General features: G+C 36.2%; 1 long non-coding RNA gene across 1 annotated transcript; it reads left to right on the plus strand.

Moving 5' to 3' along the window:
• The first annotated feature begins 9,001 nt into the window (after positions 1 to 9,001).
• Positions 9,002 to 14,233, plus strand: LOC120485936 (uncharacterized). The gene is made up of 3 exons (XR_005624074.2): positions 9,002 to 9,175; positions 9,537 to 9,640; positions 14,008 to 14,233. It is a non-coding gene; the product is annotated as an uncharacterized LOC120485936 (long non-coding RNA).
• Positions 14,234 to 15,937: the final 1,704 nt, after the last annotated feature.

Here is a 15,937-nt window from a genome sequence, read left to right on the forward strand (position 1 = left end):
GCGAGGGTGTGCAGAACCGCACCCGCCTGACCTGCCGCCTTGTACGCTCTGCCATTCAAGCGTGAAGTTGTTTTGAGCGCCTTGGATGGCAGGGTTGGAGCTTCTAGTGATGATGGCCGACCAGAGGCGAGATAGTTAGCCAACGTCTCGTCTACTGGCGGCATCGACACATACCCATGCTCTGCGGCTCCCTCCACATCAGCGAAACTAGCCCGCTGATGCAGATGGAGACGCGCAGAGAACGGGTTCTTCCATGCCTTCTCGATCTCAGAGTGGAGAGCAGGAAGAAATGGAAGGCTCAACCGAGCTGGTGGTTTACGGGTGGGGAGGAACCGGTCGTCCAAAATACCACGAACGGGCTCCTCCCGGATGCGCCTCCATTCTAGCTGTAATCTATTCGTGGCGCGCCCCATAACATCCACCAGCTCAGCGTACACTGGACAAGAGGGCTGAGATGGTTCGGTCTCAACCAAACTGACATCATCCAAAGCCAACTCTTGCCCGGCCCGAAGAGAATCATTTACAGATCCATCAGAGAGAGAGAGAACATCCTCATCATTGATCTGTAATACGTCCTCGTCAGCTGGTGAATCATCCGAAAGGTTAACGCCCCTTTCCAGCTGATCCGCCAGCTCCATCTGAGAGCCCCACGAGCTCAATCGCCGCCGAGCCTCAGCCCGAGCGGGACCAGCACCGCGGGGTTCAGATGCCGTACCCACTTCCCTCGAGAAGAGGGACAGACGAGAGCGGAGAGTTTTGATGGAAAAACCCTCGCAGTTCGCGCAAGAAGCTCCCTCGAGAACCTCCCGCGCGTGCTCTTCACCCAGACAGAACACGCACAGATCGTGTGGATCTTCCGGTGTCAAATATCTAAGACACGGATCAGCACACTTGCGGAAAGTATTCTTTTGCCGCTTATCTGCACGCTTCATCTTGAATCGTTGATATCGAAAACAGACAAACAGTCCCTGAAGACGAAAAAGTTGTTGTCACGGTTTCAAGGCGCCCTTCTTATACATCCAGATTGACGCGCTCATCATTCAAGCTGATGATGCACGGGCTGTCGCCGGTCAACCTGATTACTGTGAGTTGATATTTGATTTCAGACACCTGTCACGCCTGAGGCGTTCCCCATAGCGTCATTCGACATATTGTTGAGTTCCCTTCGAAAGGGAACTCAATTTATTTCGCTCATGGAACTTCACATTCAGCAGGAGTTATGGTTCTATTACACCGTTTTAAAGGAGACGTACTTAATTGTGTTGCAGATGAAAATGGAAGATGGATAGTTTTGACTGTTAAATTGGACAACACAACATTTATACTTTGTAATGTTTACGGTCATAATTCCAGAGTGTTAAATAAGACCCTGTTTTCCAAAGTTTCTGATGTTGTTCAGTCTAAACTTAGTAATTTCCAGACTCCATACGTTATATGTTCAGGTGATTTTAATGAATGTATGGACGATTTGATTGATAGATACCCTCCTCGTTCCTCTCAAGGTGCTGTTCAGTCCAGTGTGGCATCTCTTTGTGCCAACTTATTACTTGCTGATGCTTGGCGTTTCTATAACCCTGGAAAGTTAGAATATACATGGTCTAACAAAAACAAATCTTTGCAATCTAGAATCGACTAGTTCCTAATTACTAATTCAGCCTTACAATATGTTAAGGAAATTGTCCATAGTTATGCCCCATTAACCGACCATAAACTTATCTCTTTAACTCTGACAGGCTCAGAAAGGACTTCTAGCCTTAGGATACTGGAAATTTAACAATAATCTGCTTAAAGATGATAACTTTAATGCTTGTGTTAAAAATATTGCCAAAGTTAGTTTTGGAGGATTAAACGAAGGGTTTAAAAGTAAATGGGAGTTTTTTAAATATAATATCAGGAAGATTGCAGTTAAACGCAGTAAGGAGCTAAAAAAATAAACAAACAAAATGAAATAGAATTACTTGAAAATTTAGGTATATTGGAACAGAAGAAAAATCTAACTAAAGAAGATGAAGTTGAATTAGCTAAAATCCAATCTCAACTAGATCTGATCTACCTCGAACTAGCTAAAGGTGCCTTTATTCGTTCAAGGGCCAAATGGCTGGAAGAGGGTGAAAAAAATACCAGCTATTTTTTTGCTCTAGAGAAAATAAATTTAAAAAGAAATACTTTATCAGCTCTAGATATTAATGGAAGTTCTTGTACAGATCCTAAACTAATATCTGATTCAGTTTTTTCCTTTTATAGTAATTTATATAAATCTAAATTTGATCTGCTTAATTGTGACAAATTCATTAAAATAATTCATCAGAACATTCCTATTATTGATAAAGAACTTCATGACTTATGTGATTCAAACATAACTCGTCTTGAGGTTAAAGATGCCCTCTTTAAAATGAAAAAAAGGAAAGCACCTGGTATAGATGGGCTGACAGTAGAATTGTATTTACATTTTTGGGAACAAATTGAAAATCCTCTTTATAATATGTTAATTGAATGTATTAATAGTGGTGAAATGTCTACTACCATGAAACAGGGAGTTATTTCGTTAATTGCCAAGCCTGATAAAGACCCACACCTTTTAGAAAATTGGAGGCCGATCTCCCTTCTTACAGTTGATTATAAATTAATTACTTCGGTATTTGCTAACAGATTACAAAAAGGGTTAAATAAAATAATCAGTGAATATCAAACAGGCTTTCTAAAAGGTCGCCATATAACTAATAATATTAGACTAGTGCTTGACCTTTTGGACTATGCTGATAGTGTAGAAGATGGTGCTATCATTCTTTTTTGGGATTTTTTTAAGGCGTTCGACACCGTTGAACACAATTTTTTGTTTAAAACTATAGAACTTTTTGGTTTTGGGAACAATTTTCTAAATACTGTTAAGATGTTTTACACTGATATCACTAGCTCTGTGATTCTTAATACCTCCACTACTAAAAGATTCAATATTAATCACGGAGTGCGACAAGGTTGCCCAATCTCCCCTTTTTTATTTTTATTAGTAGTTGAATTATTATCAATCGGAATTGTTAATAATGATGAAATCCAAGGTCTTCAAATTTTTGATAAGGTACTTAAGATTTCCCAATTAGCAGATGACTCTACTTTGTTTTTAAAGAATGTGTCCTTTATTCCCCATGCTATTTCCTTCATCAATTATTTTTCAAGGGCTTCTGGTTTAACATTAAATTTATCTAAATGTGAAATCCTCCCTTTACACAATTTAATTGATAAACATATAATGAACATTCCAGTTAAATCCACTGTCAAATACTTAGGAATTTTTGTTACAAAAAATTTTCATGAAATGCAAAACCAAAATTTTTCTTCTAGATTAAAGAAGACAAAAGTAGTGTTAAATTGCTGGTTACAACGTGATCTTTCCATTTACGGTCGCGTCTTATTATCCAAAGCGGAAGGTTTATCTCGATTTGTTTATCCTGCTCTATCACTGTATATTAAAGATTCTAATTGCAAAGTTATTAATAATTTATTCTTCTCCTTTATTTGGAAAAACAAATCCCAAGGACTTAAAAAAAGGGTTCTCACTAATAAGAAGGCTGAAGGAGGCCTGGAGATGCTTTATTTTGAGGATGTAAATAAGACTTTTAAGGTTAACTGGCTTAAGAGATGTTTGATTACCCCTAATTCTCTTTGGAACCATATTCCTCATAGTCTCTTTAATCAAATTGGTGGCTTGAAATTTTTGTTAACATGTGATTATAAAATTTCTAAAATCCCCCTCAAATTATCAAAATTTCATCAGCAAGTTCTTCTCTCTTGGAAAATTTGTTACTCTCACAATTTCTCTCCTCACTCCTCTTTAATTTGGGATAATGGCAATATAACTATTTCTGATAAATCCTTGTTTTTAATAAATTGGTTCAACAGAGACATTAATCATCTTATTAAAATGTTTGGGAATCTTTTAACTTACGAACAATTCATGTCAACTTATAATTTTCCCGTAAAGTTTAGAGAATTTAACTCGGTTATTAAAGCTATTCCTCTGACACTTCGTCAACTTATCAAATGTCATATTTGTTACAATTCTCTATCTGTGACAAACCCAAATTTAATTTTAGAAGGTGTTGGGTTACTTGAGAAAAAATGTAATAACAAACATATTTGTAATATCTTCCAAAAACAAAACAAAATATCTCCTAGAGGGAAATTTTTCTGGAACTCTAAGATTGAAAATATTGAATGGAGAAGAGCTTGGTTAATTCCATTCAAATACTGTATTAATAACAAAATAAAAGAAATACACTACAAAATTCTACATACCCTTTATCCTTCTAAATCTTTAATATCAAGATTTTTTGAAATTGATGATATGTGCTGTTTTTGTAATAATGAGAAAGAGACACTGACTCACTTATTTTTTGACTGTGAAGTCGTGAGCCAGTTTTGGACTGATTTGGCAGACTTTATATTTAATTTGTTGAATACTAATTATTGCTTTACTTTAAAGGATGTTACCTTGTATTATGAAAATAAAAGTAATAATAGTCAGGGAGCCAAAGTCTCAAAAATGGGTTGAACCTGACATGGTCTGCCATACTTTTTATTTGTGTTTTTTCTGTTAACTTTGACCCTAAGAACAAATAATTGGAGGGTCTGCTCTGCCGGAAATATTGCGAAAAAAAATTGTGGGCATTTTAGTGTACGCACCCTTTATTTTTTATCAGAAAAATGTGAAAAAAAATTTTTTTCATCAAATTCTTAGTGGGTTGGGTAGGTTCTCAATAAATGCATTCCAGATACACAGAACACATGTGCAGACAACATCCACTGAAAAAATAATTCTTAAAACACATTTCTACATGATTTCGCATCAATTTAATGCAAAAAAAACAGGCGTTTTTTCACTTATTTTCCACTATTTTCATCTTTACTTCATTGGCAATCAACTATTCCCTTAAGTTATGACATCAGGCAATATGCCATTCTTTTCACCAAACACTATACTCAGTCATTACACAGAAAAAATTATAAAAATCCAAACAAAATCAATGGATCTGTGATGATTTCACTACTAGTTGGCGATCAACAGGCTCAGAATTTCAATAGAATTTTAGACTACTCTCAAAATTCTTAAAAACAAGCTGGATATTTAGCATCATGGCTCACTTACAAACACACACACACACACACACACGCACACACATGATCTTAGTAATTTTTATGAGTTTGGAACAACCAACCAACGGTTACCAACGGATTTCGAAGCTGCTATACCCACGCTGCGGAGTGGGGCACGTGATGCGATCCCTGAAGTGGTCCCGATTACATTGTCACGTCGATGTTACGCCGCACGTGATCGACTGAAAGGGAACTAAAATTTTAATAGTAGGTACTCAATCAAAACTGCGGAATTGTGGAAGTTTTACACTTACTATCGCCGACTCTGTTATCTTTCTTTCTTCTCAGGTTAAGAGTCTGAGTGTCATCCTGTATTGATAAACTTCAGATGGTTCAGAATTCAGCAGCTCGGATCATTACACAAACACTGTTGAATGAGCATATTACTCCAGTTTTAGGGAACATTCATTGGTTTCCAATCAGATTTCATATCAATTCAAAATTTTACTTTTTACTTTTTGTAAGGTGTCCTTGAGTGTCTTGAAAGATGCCCAACAAATAAAATGAATTATTATTATTACTACTAGCTAACTAGCTTTTGACAAATCACTCACTCTATATACTGTAAAAACAAAAACAAACTATGCATACTATATAGTATGTTTACATTTTACAGAACATTTGTATTGTTCAGTATTGTGTACAGTCTGATATCCAATATAGCTATATATTGTTTTTTTTTGTCTGTGTGGCCATTCATGCCACAAGCTAACTAGCTAAACTTTCTAAATCTGAATGTAACAACTAGCCATGAAGCTAAATGCTAATGGCAGCTAACGTTTAATGTAGCCTTTAGTTATCCTTACTAGCCTACTATCTGTCTGACATGAAAAACACTTCAAGGACCACACCAGGCTTCATACAAGTTTATTTCCAATGATTCCTCGCTCCAAACGTATCCCTGTAGCAGCATTTATTCTCATATCTATTTCTTTACCTAACAAGTCCAGTTGAAATTTTGGCAATTTCTCAACTTCCGGTTGAAGCTTATTGAACATATAGGACACATACCTCTATTAGAGAATAATATCCTAAGCATTTAAAAAAAGTAAGTCTCTACTCTCTACCCCATACCTGTGAGGAGTAATGCCGTTTAAAGAAACCACCGACATTAGCTAAAACGGCTAAAGCTAGCTAAGTAAACTAGTAGAGAATGAATGCTGCTGCTACAGGGGTATGTTTGGGATGAGGAATCATCAGAAATATTATTGTTTGAAGACTGGTGTGGTCCTTTCAGTTAATTAAAATTACAGTATCCATATTACCAATTTTTTTCCCAAAACTCTGGGGCAGACCTACCGGTATATTAGTCACTATCACTTACCACAGACAATGATGAGCAGCTTCGAAGTCTGTTGGTAACCGTTGGTAACCATTGGTTGGTTGTTCCAAACTCATAAAAATTACTAAGATCATGTGTGTGCGTGTGTGTGTGTGTGTGTGTGTGTGTGTGTGTGTGTGTGTGTGTTTGTAAGTGAGCCATGATGCTAAATATCCAGCATGTTTTTAAGAATTTTGAGAGTAGTCTAAAATTCTATTGAAATTCTGAGCCTGTTGATCGCCAACTAGTAGTGAAATCATCACAGATCCATTGATTTTGTTTGGATTTTTATTATTTTTTCTGTGTAATGAGTATAGTGTTTGGTGAAAAGAATGGCATATTGCCTGATGTCATAACTTAAGGGAATAGTTGATTGCCAATGAAGTAAAGATGAAAATAGTGGAAAATAGGGGAAAAATGCCTGTTTTTTTGCATTAAATTGATGCGAAATCATGCAGAAATGTGTTTTATGAATTATTTTTTCAGTGGATGTTGTCCGCACATGTGTTCTGTGTATCTGGAATGCATTTATTGAGAACCTACCCAACCCACTGAGGATTTTATGAAAAAAATAATTTTTCACATTTTTCTGATAAAAAATAAAGGGTGCGTACACTAAAATGGCCACCATTTTTTTTCGCGATTTTTCCGGCAGAGCAGACCCTCTAATTATTTGTTCTTAGGGTCAAAGTTAACAGAAAAAACACAAATAAAAAGTATGGCAGACCATGTCAGGTTCAACCCATTTTATAGAGCTTTTGAGACTTTGGCTCCCCGACTATAAGGATCTGGAATTTATTGTTAACCTTTTCATCTTATTAGCAAAATTTCACATACATAAACAAAAATTCCTTAATTCATCTCCTATGTTAATGACTTTGATTCCTACATTTCTTCAATAAGATTGTTAAAAAATGAAAAATCTGTGAAATATTTACAATGCTATGATGCACTCTTCAATACCCCTGGTGTTTTGTAATCTTATTTGTTAAAATTGAATGTGAACCATGCTCTATTATTTATTTATGTATTTATTTTTGTTTTGGTTGTTTATGTTCTGTTATTGTCTGTATATGTTACCTTTCTGCAATAAAAAAAAAATAAAAAAAATAAAAAATATATATATATATATATATATATATATATATACTTTTGGTACACTTAATAGTGGTAACGTTATTACTTTATTTTTTTGTCGTAATATATATATATTTATAAAACGGTTAGTTCCAATCCTTGATTCTGATTGGTCAAGAGCTGTGCTTTATTCACGATAAAACACGGCAATGACCGCTTCACCCAACGGTTCTAGTTATCACTGCGCCCTTAGCAACACCCTTAGCAACCACACATATCAACCCAATGTGCAGTGAAATGCTTCGTGACTGGTGTAGTGAAAACGGTTGCAGCATATTTTAAGCAACTAAATTAATAACTAGATTAAAGACCTAACTGTTATCTATCAAAATATGTGCCCTTGTGTTTTTTATTATTATTTTATTTGTTAGTTTGCTGAGAGATAAGCTATGCCTATTTGTGTGAGGAAATTTCACAAATTTTGTGTTGTAAAAAAATAAAAAGAATGAGACAAAGTTTGAGAATGGTTTTGTTGTTTTTATTTGAGCTTTCCTGCATATTACACATTGGAACGTTGTTCACAGCCAGGGACTATATTTTTCTAGCGGAAGGAATGTTTTTATTGATTAAACTACATTAAAAAGTTGCACTAATACATTGTTTTTTATTGTAATATTGTGTGGCAACCGTTTTATAAAAGCAATAAGGTACTCGAGGCAAGTGCTGTATCGTGAATAAGTAACGGCTGAAGGGGTTGCAGGCACTCCGCTTCGCGTCGTGCCTAACAACGCCCTTCAGCCGTTACTTATTCACGATACAGCACAGCCTCTCGTACCTTATTGCTTACATATATATATATATATATATATATATATATAAATGTTCATTGTGTAATAAAGTCTTCTTAGGTGATGTGTCAATAATTATGTTAATGAAATTGAAGTATAATTAGTATGAAATGTGTTTTAATATATTCTGGTAGAAGTTATTTATTTATTTACTAGGGAAGGAGAATCCAAATGAGTAAAGTAACTGATATATTGTGAAAAGCTCTATATAAATATACTTGATTTGACTGATAAAACGGTCATTTAACTTTACTCTCTGAAACACTGCAATCTACAGAAGAGTTGAGAAATGTTATTGGTCTAACGTTAAATCTCTTATGTTTTTGTAGATGCCCGTTTCTAAATATTTTGACATCACCTCTTAAAAAACTGATAACTGCTAATGATAAGAGATTTGTTTATTTTTTATTTTATTATTTTATTTTTATATATCAAGCACTGGAAGAAGATTTTTGGGGGAAGAGCAGGCACCAACAGAGAGACAAATCCACCACGGCATGATTATTAACTTCATTAAGATGTAAGTCAGTTTTAACCATTGCTTCTAAACCTTACATTGGGATTAGTATTATGTTGTCAAAAGTATTATACTCATCATCAAAAGTCATATCCTCTACCAGTGACAAATCTGAGTAACTAATTATCTTTATGTCTTTCTTCCTCTAAAGTGACAAAGAAAGGAGAACATGTCACCATCATGAGCCCTTTATTTAGTTCACGGAAGAACATCAAGGGAAAGACCCTCAGACGTGTCATAACAGGATAAATGTGGCTACAGGTAAAATTGTTTGATGGTTTGTTTGATTTTGGAGTAGCAATTTCTTTTTTTAAAGCTTCAATTGATGTGATGTGACATGTGCCCCCAAACTCGGAATTTGTGCTCTTCATTTCATCCATTCAAGTGCACACACACACACACACACACACACACACACACACACACACACACACACACACACACACACACACACACACACACAGCAGTGAGTATTAAACACACACAGTGTGTTCACAGCTATTGGGGACCATTTTTTCATGTTCTCTGAATGTTTTATAATGGCAAATGTTGGTACGATATTGATACGTTTTGTTTTAATATTGTTTAAAGGAATTGTAAAAATGTAATCTTTCTTTTTAAGGACGCATCACCCCACCCCATCCCAGATTGACCAAGGATCCAGATGAGTACTAGCAATTTGGTGGAGGATTGCTCTTTATCTACTACATTGTACTGTCACTTCCGGTATGGATTTATTAACCTTGTTGAGGTGTTTTGATTGTACTTAATTTAATAAATTTTTCTAAATTAGATTTTACATAATTTAATTAGAGTATTTAGCCCATGATTTACTCACCCTCAAGCCATCCTAGGTTTAAATTAGCCCACGTTCTTCTTTCAGACAAATAGAATCAGAGTTTTATTAATAAACACCCTGACGCTTCCAAGTTTCGTAATGGCAGTGGATTGCAACTATTAGTTTAAAAAAGCTCAAAAAAGTGCATCCATCCATCATAAACTCCACACGGCTCCAGGGGGGTTAATAAAGGCCTTCTGAAGCAAACATTTTGTTTGAAAAATATCCATTTTTAAACTTTTTAAAGTAAAATAACTAGCTTCCAACTAAATGGCCATAAGCAGCCTACTTACAAACTTATGCAATTGACCTATGGCTAAGCCACGCCCCCTCCACTCACTCGGACAAACAGTCAACATTCGGGGACAGGCGCTATGGCAGACATTTTACAGGAGGCAATTGGTGATTTTTGGAGACAGAAATATTATATATCATCTCAAAGTCACCTTAAGGGCCTTAACTATGCATTGGAGGGTTATATTAATAATTTTATTGTTGAGAAGGTCGATGAAAAGCTTCAGCTCCAGGCAAAAATGTAATTTACAGGTCACAATGTAAACGTGATATACCGCATATCGTTGCCATCACCGTTTGGTGCTACAGTATTTACATGAATCATTCAGCACAACATTGTTAACATTTGTTATCTCGGTTATTTACAGATACGTTAATTAAGCTAAGTGACATGATGTACAAAGCAGCTAGAAGGCTAACTTTAGTTGTTGTTGTGGTCTACCGCGGCGCATGACTTAATCGCATAACTTAATCCAGAGCAGACACTTATCTCTGTTGATAAGTGGCTTGGGAAAGGGTAAAGAAATACACACCGTTGCCCAGTCTCTCGGGAACCTAGTGTCGGAGTTGTATGTACCCCATGCACACCGTTTGACCATTTTAAACTTAAAATGACAAAAAAAAACCTAATGAAAACTGACTAACTGCAATGCATTTCAATGGACGTGGAAGCAGAGAATGTCCGAGTGTATTAGGTTAGGTGTGCACTGCTCATCGCGTTTGAGTGAATGGCTTAGCCATAGGTCAATTTGTGACGGCAGAAGTTGCGTTGTGCATAATGGTGTAGAGTAAATATCAACTTAAAACCACATATGTTGCACTTTACACTTAAGTGCAATCTGTATGTTCGCTTGGCCGGAAGCTGGTTATTTTATTTAATAAAGTTTTAAATATGAATATTTGATAATGCTTTAGATTACAGCCTGGAAAGTACTGCGTAATTAAAGCGATTAAACAGCGTAACCTTTGGTAATTATAGTGTACCTATAACACACTTACAATATAAGTATAAAGGAACAATATATTAAGTTTGGGGAATAAGGAGGTAACAACCAGGAGAATTAAACAATTATTTATACTGTAAGTATTAAAGAACTAAAGGGTGTTTATCCTACTATTGTGATATAACAATCTTACATTTGGGAGCAATTTCGCCAGAAAATTGTACACTGCGTACCTTTTTGAAATAAAGGTGAACCAATACCTACTCTAAAATTACAGGCTTTTAAAAAAATTACAGGGTACATATGCATTTATAAAGTCATCTTTTTTACATAAGTGCACTGAAACGAAAACTATTGCAACTTTTGCTTAAATATTGGGGAAAGATACTCTTGTTTCATGTGGTGGTGCTTATTACCCCCTTGTTCCATGTAGTTACAGGGTAAGTACAATAAAAATACATACACAGTTTTATATCACTGACTTGGAAACCTTTATTTATTATACAAGCACCACTTACCCTATAACCACATCAAACAAAATATATGTCACAGTATTTAAAAAAATTGCAATAGTCTTAGCTTTTCTTGCCTTAGAAAATAACATGTTAGCCAAAACTTAAACATCTGCACTTTTGCTATAATTTTTTTTAAAAATAATAAAGAATTGTATAAATGCCTATATATGTACCCTGTCCTTTAAAAAAAGCCTATACAGTATTGATACACAATTTTTACAAAAAGGTTTGCAGTGTATGTACTCGCTAAATTGCTCCCAAATGTAAGACTGTTGTATCATAATAGTAGAATAAGTAACCCTTATTTTCTATAATACTTACAGTATAAATATATATTTTTAATTCTCCTGGTTGTTACCCCTTTATTCCCAAAACTTTACCTATATATTTACATGCAAGTGCTTTATAGGTACACTATAATTGCAGAAAGTTACACTGTAAATTCCTCTTAATTACACAGTACATTCCGGGCTGTAATCTAAAGCGTTACCGAATATTTTTCTTACACAAACTCATGGCTTTGCTTCAGAAGGCGTTTAATAACCCCCTCCCACTGTATATGCGCTCTTTTGACTCTGTTGATGCCTTCAAATGCAGACTAAAGACTCATTTATTTGTTCAGGCTTTTAATTAGGTACCTGTGTTACATGATATGATCATGTACTGTCTATGCTTTTATTGTGTGTATTTTATGATATTAATGTTTTTGTTGTAAGGCACTTTGTTGCCTTGTACCTGTGAAAGGTGCTATATAAATAAACTTTTACTTACTTACTTAGTTAACCTAACCCTAATATCTGGCCGATTGATCGGAGCATCCCTAATTTTACTTTAAAAGTAATCATAAATCATTATACTTATTATGCATACTTTATAAACTGTTTTTTATTGATTTCCCAAATGCCCTTCCAGTGACATTCCAAAACCGTGACCCTTTTACAGTTGGTAAACTTGGTGACGTTTTTTTGTGGGCGGAGCTTAGGTGGAGGCAGAAAGATCCATCTGGCTGCTTCACTAACGCTAGTTAGCAATGATTGTTAGCTTGTTTTTTAACAATGACTGGAGAAAATCCGATATTATCTTAATGTGTAAGGTCACTCAGTGTCCAGGACCGCGATTGTTATTTCCAAAAGTTATTTTTAACGGACAGAACCAGATTGGCCGACCCGTAGCCGACACGCTCACTCAATGCATGGACGATCTGACAGGATTAACGTTACGTTACCTTGGGTGAGTGGCCTGCCTTCTACACCTACCTTATAGAGAAACCGATCGTAAAGAGAAACTGAGGCATATAAATCTTTAGATGCTTATATGGTCCTGTACAAGACTTGTGTGTACGATCCGCAGTTCTGCCGAGTCAGCGCCGAGACCACGACAATGTAAAGAGTGACATTACAGTGCGATTTTAATTATGTGAATATTTTCTAGAAATAAAAGTTCCAGATACAGCATATTCATTTTTCATCAATTCTTGCACCAAACAACACAACAAGATGACATTTAATAATAGTAACAATTATTTAAGCTCCTTATTATGTAGCCGAATCTGTGCTGTTTTGCATTGACCGCCTCCAGTTTTCACTTTGTTTTGACTCCTAGAGGTGGGCAGATCGATACTAATATCGATAATATCGATACCAACGTTGGTATCGGTATTGATCGATACCAACGCAAAAATATCGATACTTCAGTTTCAGTTTCTCTCGTTTTGCGACCTGACCGTGTTTGTCAAAATGCTGCTGCTGTCACAGAGCAGATCATGCTCTCTGTAATCCTAGTGCTGCTCTCGTCCCCCTCTCCTGTGTTGTACCGTCACGTGACTCACCACTAGCGCGCTCCAGGACTACCACCAGTCAGGTGCGCGGCCGCGCATTTCTAGTCTACAGCAGCACAATCAGAGACGGAGAACTTGTGACTTTGTTTATTCAAGAAAAAAAATCCTGAAAAGAAGTGCACTAAAGAAGAGAAACATTTTTTGTTAACATGCTACTTGAAAAGAGAATTTGTTTTTACAAATTTGTTGTGTTTTTTATATTTGTGAAGTAATAATTGTGTAACTTTGTTTAAATAAAACAGAAGTAACCAAAAGTTGTTTCTGAACAAAAGCTTTTGTAGTACTGATTTTAACTGATTAATAAGCCACAATGCAAATCACAAAAACAAAAGTCATGAAAATTCATTTAGATTTAGGTTGAAGAGGCATCCACCTTAATTATTAAAAAGTATCGGTATTGGTATCGGTATCGGCGATACCGGCCCTGTATTTACTTGGTATCGGATCGATACCAAATCTAACGGTATCGCACACCTCTATTGACTCCAGCTAGCGCCGTGACGTAACTGTGACGTCGGCGCAAAAGGGGTCTATATAATTTTTTTGCTTTTTTTTTTTATCCTGAGTAAAAATTGTTATTCTGTCATAAGGTATTGTGACATGTGTAAGTAACATGATTTTTCTAAAATCAAAATCCCTAAAAAAAAATAAAAAATGTTTTGCAGAGGCTCTTAAGAAGACAACACAGATCAACTGGCAAGGAACTGAGAGGGAACTCTCAAAATAGTCCAGGACAAGAGATGGAGGAGGAGAGTGTCTAGATGCGCAAATGACTGTCTGCAGTGTAAGCTGTACTGATAAATGTACTGTATAGTTGCTGCTTCTTCTAACTGTCACCAATTTATATCCTGTTCAAATGTTCAGTAAAGACTGGGTCAAATACAGGTTCAAAATATCTATTTTAACAAATAGGTATAAAACATTAAATAGATACTCTTTAATCTGACATAAATCTGCTTCTTTAAATATTGTCCCTGGAATTTCAGAATATAGCATAATATGATGATAAGTAATTTTAATAAAATTGAAAATATTTCAATATCACTGTGTGCTCTAATGCTTTAAAACTTGTTTGTGTGGTGTTGCTACTCATTTAGATGGAGCCCAGATGATCCCTAATTGGGCCACATGCATATGATTCCTAGTTGGGCCCCACCTAAAGCCCTGTGAAATGCTGCAAAAAAGAAATCCTGAATCCTGAAATCCTGAAATCCAGCAAGTTGCTGGGGCCAGCATGGAACCTATGGACAAACCCACTTAAAGCCCATATTTCAGCCCATATAGTAACCTTGTAGTACCCACAAAAAACTAAAGCTGGGACCAAGATAGGTCTTGTGCATGTAGCCCAGTTGGGGCCCACCTGTTTATAAGTGCGATCCTACATGAAATCCACCTGGGCGATTTACATGGCATCATTATGGAACCCACGGACAATCCCATACAGAGCCCACTTTTCATTTCGAACCCACATGGGACCCACATACAAATGTCGGCTGGGTTAAAGCTGGGCCCGAGATGGGTCTTGTGCATGTTGCCCACTTGGGTCCGGCCTAGTACCAAGTGCAATCCTACATGAAATTCATCTGGGCAATTTACATATATAGACGAATCCGGCGAAACTACCGGAAGTAAGCGGGCGCCATTACTGAGCTGTTGCTGGGTAGCGTTGCGCCATTGCCTTCTATTGTTTTAGTTGCAACTTGCGTCCACTGGAATAAACAGCTCGCGATTTAGTACTGTCACTAACGTTACAACGTTAGCCCTTGTATAATGTCGAGTGGGTAAACAGTTTCTGTTATAAATTGTTTCAATGGTGGCAGTAAAATTTCAATTTTGAAGAGAAAACATTGTGAATACCCCGGGTCGACTGCCCCTGTCTGGTGCGTACGGTTTACACAGATTTCCTGGGCGAGTACAAGACGCGGACATTCGCGTATAATAACAATTATTATATAATAAATGTGTGATATAATGATCAGCAAAATCTCCTCTCTTGTTATTTTTTCTATTCAATTTACATGCTATGGTCATTAAATGGCTTTCCTGAGCTGAATGTAACGTTATGTGACATAATTGTTCTCCTGCTGTTATATTGACCTCTTTCCATGGTTTAAAAACAGTAGTTGGTCGATATTGTGTATACTTTCTAGCTGTAACGTTACCTTACCCTTGCCCGTTGCAATGTAAAAATGAGATAAATAATGGACACAAATGAAAAACATGAAATTGTTTATTTGATTTCATTTATTTATTTATTTATTGTTGCCAAATGGACAGATCTTTTTTGTTTCCTCGGTAGCAAACGTTAGCCTAGCTTGCTTGCCAAGCTATTTTCATAAATAATCTGTAAGATCGTTTGTACCTTCATCTGTGACTTGAGGCCAATGTCTAACATCATCAACCCAACAAGTCTGCCTGGCTGTAGCTGTCGGGTGCGTTATCACCTTATCTCCGAGGTTTGTTTACATACCGGTGCATATATGTCTATGCTGGTGTAACAGCTCAGTAATGGCGTCGCCACAAGATGGCAGCCTACACATGAACGCTCGTCGGATTCGTCTATAGGGCCATTATGTAACCCGTTGACAATCCCAA

The sequence above is a fragment of the Pimephales promelas genome, chromosome 10, assembly GCF_988280905.1.
Source record: "Pimephales promelas chromosome 10, fPimPro1.hap1.1, whole genome shotgun sequence".
NCBI classification, from domain to species: domain Eukaryota; kingdom Metazoa; phylum Chordata; class Actinopteri; order Cypriniformes; family Leuciscidae; genus Pimephales; species Pimephales promelas.